Source organism: Cucurbita pepo, chromosome 1, assembly GCF_057944985.1.
Source record: "Cucurbita pepo subsp. pepo isolate OVF chromosome 1, ASM5794498v1, whole genome shotgun sequence".
NCBI classification, from domain to species: domain Eukaryota; kingdom Viridiplantae; phylum Streptophyta; class Magnoliopsida; order Cucurbitales; family Cucurbitaceae; genus Cucurbita; species Cucurbita pepo.
Window position 1 is genome coordinate 14,300,886 of NC_141798.1, and position 6,483 is coordinate 14,307,368.

Genomic DNA, 6,483 nt, shown 5'->3' on the forward strand with positions numbered 1-6,483 from the left:
GTATTTGAGGATGAGTTGGCATGAACCCATGAGATATTTAGTAGTTGGTAATTGTACGAGGTACTTTTTTATTGAATTTATACAAGGTGAAAACAATTAAAGGGTTGTTATTAACATGGGATAGTTACGTGCTTTGATTGGCTATTACCCATATTTGTACCCGATGATAAGATGATGTATAACAGAACTATGAGAAAGACGGTGTGTGGAGACGATTAAGGAATTCACATCTATCTTTGAATCCTGAACCATAGTAGTTGCTGCCCATGGTTTTGAAGATAATAACAATTATGCAGATGTGTCCATTAGAAAGTCACCAACTAATCCCTAAAAGTATTGTGTCTCGATAGATAGATTATGAATTAGAGTTATAATAAGGTAACGTCTCACTTATTATGAATATGTATAAATTTAAAAGTAATCATAAAGAATAGTAAAAAGGGAACCAAATCATCCTAGAACTTTAAGATTATTAATATTAAAAGTTGACATGGGTTCAGGTATGAGGTGACACGTATCCCTCAGAGTATTTGACACATTCGTTGACTCTCTGGTTGATACGTGGCACCTGCATCTGAAAATCGCCATCAGATTTTCAGATTTTATCCCAACTTATGGATTCTTTCTATTTTATTTGAATTTTCATATTTTTCTCATAAAAAATTAAATTAATTTGATTTAGTGTAGAAGTTTAATCTATCTTATAAAAGTATTTTTCCAGTAATTTTAGGACAATCACACAAGGAAATAAACACATCTTAAGATAGTCTAAAACAGCAAACTTTACCTTTTTTTTTTTTTTTTGAGGCAGGCCAGAACATTGTCTTCTCATTGGAATAAATTATTGCTTTCTTCATAAATATTGTGCAAAATTGAGAGAAAATCCAATCCAAGAATCCTAAAATATGTACTTTTCATTCTTCCTCCATTCTTTACAAAATTGAGGGATTCAAAAGCCCATATAAATATCCTAACCATCTCAGCTATTCTTGTGAATGAACTCTAGTGAAATTCTCACTATCGTTTGATTTTTTTTTTTTTTTTTTCCTTCACCGTTAATGTCTGAAGCTAAGTAAATATAAAACTAGAAAGGCTCTGTACTAACCTATGATCTTCAAAATTAAATGCAACTACTGTATGCATGTAACTAGGCCAATAAGTTTAGTTTTTTTTTTCTTTTCTTATTTCTTTTTTTTTCTTCATCAATCAAGGTCTAAACGTAAGTAAATATAAAACTAGAAATGACCTATACTAACTTATACTTAGAGGCATGAAAATTTAAGTTTTCACTTGAGCAGTTGACCGCTTCAAACTCATAACATAGATGAAAATTTAAGTTCTCACTTGAGCAGTTGACGACTTCAAACTCATAACATAGAATACATCAATAGGTAATTTCGTATCTTTCTTCGTCCACAAGAGTATATCACATCTATATATGACTTGTCATTTGGTATTATCTTTGTGTCACAACTCAATTTTTTAGGCTTTGAATCATGGATCACAATGTGGACTAACATATCGGTAATGAAAAATATGATAAAATTTTACCAATCAAAATGATGTTAAATAATTTATTATAAAACCCAGACTAAGAAACGAGATACAAAATAATGGACAACCCCTAAGTATATGAAGATTGACACTTCGAGACAACCCTTCTCTTTTTCTGAGTAGCTCTCAAATGCTTCGCCACCTCGATCACTAATCAATAGTCACTTGAAAAGGAAATTTAATATCGGATGAGTATAAACATACTCAGTAAACAACCTACTCAAAGGTAGATTCTAATTACGTTCATGACCTAGTTAATTACCATGAGATTTTCTCTAATTACATTCATGACCTAGTTAATTATCATAAGATTTTCTCTTGTCTCTAAGAAGTTTTGGCCTTGGTTCTAAAATTATGAGCTTCTGAAAGGTCTTGAAGTTTCGATCCGTTCATGTCACAACCGAAAATAGGGTCTGCAATTGGTTCCCTTCCTTACATAAAACCCAATCAGCATCGTGGATCTACTAACTGGTTTATTTGAGTTATGGGGTGAACCAACTTTTTTTTTCCTTCTAAAACTTAGATTTTCTCTCCATTCACCTAGTTGTTAATCAGTGAGCCCGTTTTGATTCTCAACTTCCCTTAATCATCTTTCAATAATTCTTTTTAAAAATATTGTTGTAACAATCAACCATATACTTTCAAGGGTAAATATGACCAATAAAATTTTTCATATTAAAACAATATGAACTATTAAAATATGAAAAGATTAAAATATATAAAATCAATATGGGATTTAATATAAAAATATTTACAAAAAGATCAATATGTGGGATTTAATACAAAAATATTACAAGTATAAAAATGGAGTTTAAAACATAAACACGAAAATAAAAAAGTAAATAGATCTATTGCTCTTGCCATCAAACTGCAACTTATGCTTCATCTCCAAACCAATAAATAGCAAGAATGATCATAAAAATATTATGTAATAATCTCTTATTTTTAAGGTTATATATTCTATCATGCCTCGACTCAATCTAGCTATATCAAACTCACTCTTGTTTAAAAGGTGTAAGTCACTCATTAGGGTTTTGTAACGACTCAATTTTCTACTAACCTAAAGTTGCTACCATATGCATGACATACCATCTTATGCAGAAATAATCATTTAAATTGATTTCATAAAACAATGTCATAGACTTACCTATTTAATAAAAATGTTTTAAACATGTTTTAAGACAATAAAGATAAAATATTAAAATGAACCTAAGTAAGTATAAAACTAGAAATGCGGTATACTAACTAATAAGTAGGAAGAAGTCAACTACATTTATGCATGCAAGTAGGAAGAAGGTAAAAAACCTAATAATATTAATAAATAAAATATGGCTTCTTCAACGAATCTCTCAAATTTTCTCTCCACTGATACCCTCAAAACTCTCCCCAACCAACTTATTTTCCTCTTCCCCCTCTCAGACTCAAAAAATCTACTGTAAAATGAAAAGGTGTGAGTGGTTAGGATATGCAATTTTTATAGAAAGCTCACTCAATTTGATTTGGAGGTGGGTTGTTCAATGATTTGTTACACTCTACTGCAAGGTTTTGTTAGTTCATCCCTTCCATTATGTACTTTTCTTCCAGAATTAGACAGAAGTTCTTAATACGGTTGAATACTTCTGTATAGGTCATTACAAACTTGGAGGAATAAGTCAAGCCAATCTCAAAAATAGGATAGAACGTTGGTTAATGTCATCCAAATAAGTGGTCTTGGCTCTGTAGAAAGACTTGTCTTATGTATGACAACACATGCATAGTGGCCCTTGCACATGTCATTTATGTTTTATGTTATATGATGATATGATGATGTTATATGATGATATAATGACTTTAGATGATGATGTGATGACTTTAGATGATGACGTGATGATGTTATATGATGACGTGATGATGTTATATGATGACGTGATGATATTATATGATGATGTGATGATATACATGATGTTGACATGATGACGATGATGCATGATAACAAGATGATGCGAGACGTATGATAATGAAATGACTTAATATGATGATGTTCCATATTAAGATGATGTGTACGTATTCGTATTCAATGTCACGATGCATTATGTCGATGAGTTTTCAAAGACACAACCCTAGTTAATGTTAATGATGATGAATGTATGAAAGGCCAATATATGCATGCTACTAGAGTAAAGTGTGAATGGTGTATAGGGTTGTATTATAAATATGAGTTAAAGATGAAAACTATAGGGACGTCGTGCATTTTTGTGTTCATGTACATCGGAATACTTCCCCATTTATGATGATGAGTACGGACACCTGCTGACCTTCGAATGCCGCTATCTTCATCTCATCTCTCATCGGAATTATGTGGACTCAAACCCTTCCGATCATGGCCGCTTTCATGGCCACTTTCATTTTCCTCCTCGCCCTAACCAACGCTCAAAACGCCCCCCGTGACTACCTCGCGCTTCACAACCGAGCTCGAGCCCAGGTCGGCGTAGGCCCCATGCAATGGAGCAACACCGTGGCCACGTACGCTCAAGCCTATGCGGAGAAAAGAAAGGGTGACTGAGCCATGATTCACTCAACCGGGCCGTACGGGGAAAACATAGCCGCGGGCTACTACCCTGAGTTCACCGGGGCGGATGCGGTGAAGCTGTGGGCGAACGAGAAGCCACTGTACGATCATGCGTCGAATAAATGCGTGGGTGGTGAATGTGGCCACTACACTCAGATGGTGTGGCATAGCTCGGTGCGGCTTGGATGTGCTAGAGTGCCTTGTAAGGCTAATTCTCAGTTTGTTGTTTGCAATTATGATCCTCCTGGCAACTATATTGGGGAAAAGCCTTATGATTCTTGGGTGGTACGAAGAGATTTGGTTTTAAAAATTTTATGAATTGTATTAAAGTTTGTGAGAGAATCATGAATTTATGAATTGAAATAAAGCTTTGATATTGTCTACAATAGTATTATATTGTCTAGAGCATAAACTCTTGTGACTTTGTTTTGACCTCCTTAATTATAAACCCATGATCATAGAGTCTCCCCTCTCATTAAGTACACCGCATAGAGCTACCTTTGAAGCCTATAGATTACCTATGATCATAGAGCCTCCCCTCGAACAAAATACACCATAGAGCCTCCCCTAAAGCCTATAGATTTCTAAAAGAAACTCCCTTTAATCGAGACTCGACTTCTTTCTTTGGAAACCTTGAACAAAATACACAATTTGTTTGACACTTTTGACTACAATTTTTAGGCTTACAACTTTTTTGTTTGACATAGCTAAGTTAAGTTCATAGTCTGATACCATGTTACTAATCACGAATCTCTACAATGTTATATGATATTTGTCCACTTTGAACATAATATCATGGGTTTGCTTCGAGCTCCCACAAGAAGTCATGTTAATGAAAATGTATTCTTTAGTTATAAATCTATGATCATTTTCGAACAATCTTCAACACTGAGAGCATCAGCCACAAGCCAATTGCTGTTCCAAGTCACCCGGAAGAAATGCCCTCAGCGGAGATGCGAAAAACCAGTCACGATGTTTTCGGCCTCCAAATCGGGAGACCCACGACGACGGCGATTAACTCCGCTGCAGTATGATACCCACATTGGAGACGAAGACCCACTGCCGCAACCTACCGGCGATTACCGGCTCTGAATATGGAGACCAATGGGACCGGAGTGACTGAAGGACACCCGACGCTCAAGAGGCGACCATTTTTTTTCTTACTTTGCTTATTGGCCACTGCATTCGTCTTTTTCTCGGCTTGGTGGAAAAAAAAACAATAATAATTAATAAATAATCAAAATGGTAAAATCAAAGAAATGCCTGTTTTTGTCGAATTACTGAAATGCCCTTTTATCGAAATACTGAAATTTGATGGGTACTATGATCATTGGGCAATGCTCATGGAAAACTTTTTTAGTACTGGGTTTGGTGGAGAATGGGATTCTTGCAGCAATAGAACATATCGTTTTCACATATACTCAAAACAAGCACATTGAAGATCATAAATTAAAAGATTTGAAGGCAAAGAATTATCTATTCCAAGCATTAGATCGTTCGATCTCGGAGACAACCCTCAACAAGGATACAGCAAAAAAAAAACATATGGGATTCTATGAAGTAGAAATATCAAGGTTTGACATGGGTAAAGCGTGCACATTTGCAAGCTCTTCGGAAGGAGTTTGAAATGTTGCACATGAAGGTAGGAGAATCTGTGAATGAGTATTTTGCCCGGACCCTTATCCTAGCCAACAAGATGAAACTAAATGGTGAGAACAAAGAAGATGTTGAAGTAGTCGGAAAGATTCTAAGATCTATGACCCCCAAGTTTGATTATATTGTGTGTTCCATTGAGTAGTCCAAGGATACAACCATCTTAACCATTAATGAGTTGCAAAGCAGCCTGCTTGTGCATGAACAACGCATGAGTTCTCATGTTGAAGAAGAACACGCTTTGAATATCACTCATGGTAAACAATCTAGAGGAAGGGGTCAAGGTCGTGGAAGTTTTAGAGGCAGAGGAAGGGGACGAGGCAGACAAACATTCAACAGGGCCACAGTGGAGTGCTGTAATTGTCACAAGCTAGGACATTTTCAATGGGAATCTCAAAGCAAGGAGAAAGAGGCAAACTAAGCAGAGACTCAAGAAGAGATGCGGTTGATGGCTTATGTGAATATGAATAGGGCCAAAAAAGAAGATATGTGGTTCCTTGACTCGAGATGTAGCAATCATATGTGTGGGAAGAAGGAATATTTTTTCAGATTTTGATGGAAGTTTTAGAGATTGCTTGAAGTTGGGTAACAACTCAAGCATGGTTGTAATAGGAAAGAGTAATGTACGGCTGCAAGTGAATGGAATCATACCTAACAAGAGCTAAAGAACAATTCGTTGAGTATTGGGAAATTGCAATCAAAGGGGCTTACCATTTTGTTTCAAAATG

The 6,483-nt window shown here is 35.4% G+C and overlaps 1 pseudogene; it reads left to right on the forward strand.

Annotated features, from left to right (window-relative positions):
* Positions 1-3,889: 3,889 nt before the first annotated feature.
* On the forward strand, positions 3,890-6,176 carry LOC111799037 (basic form of pathogenesis-related protein 1-like; annotated as a pseudogene).
* The last annotated feature ends 307 nt before the right edge of the window (positions 6,177-6,483 follow it).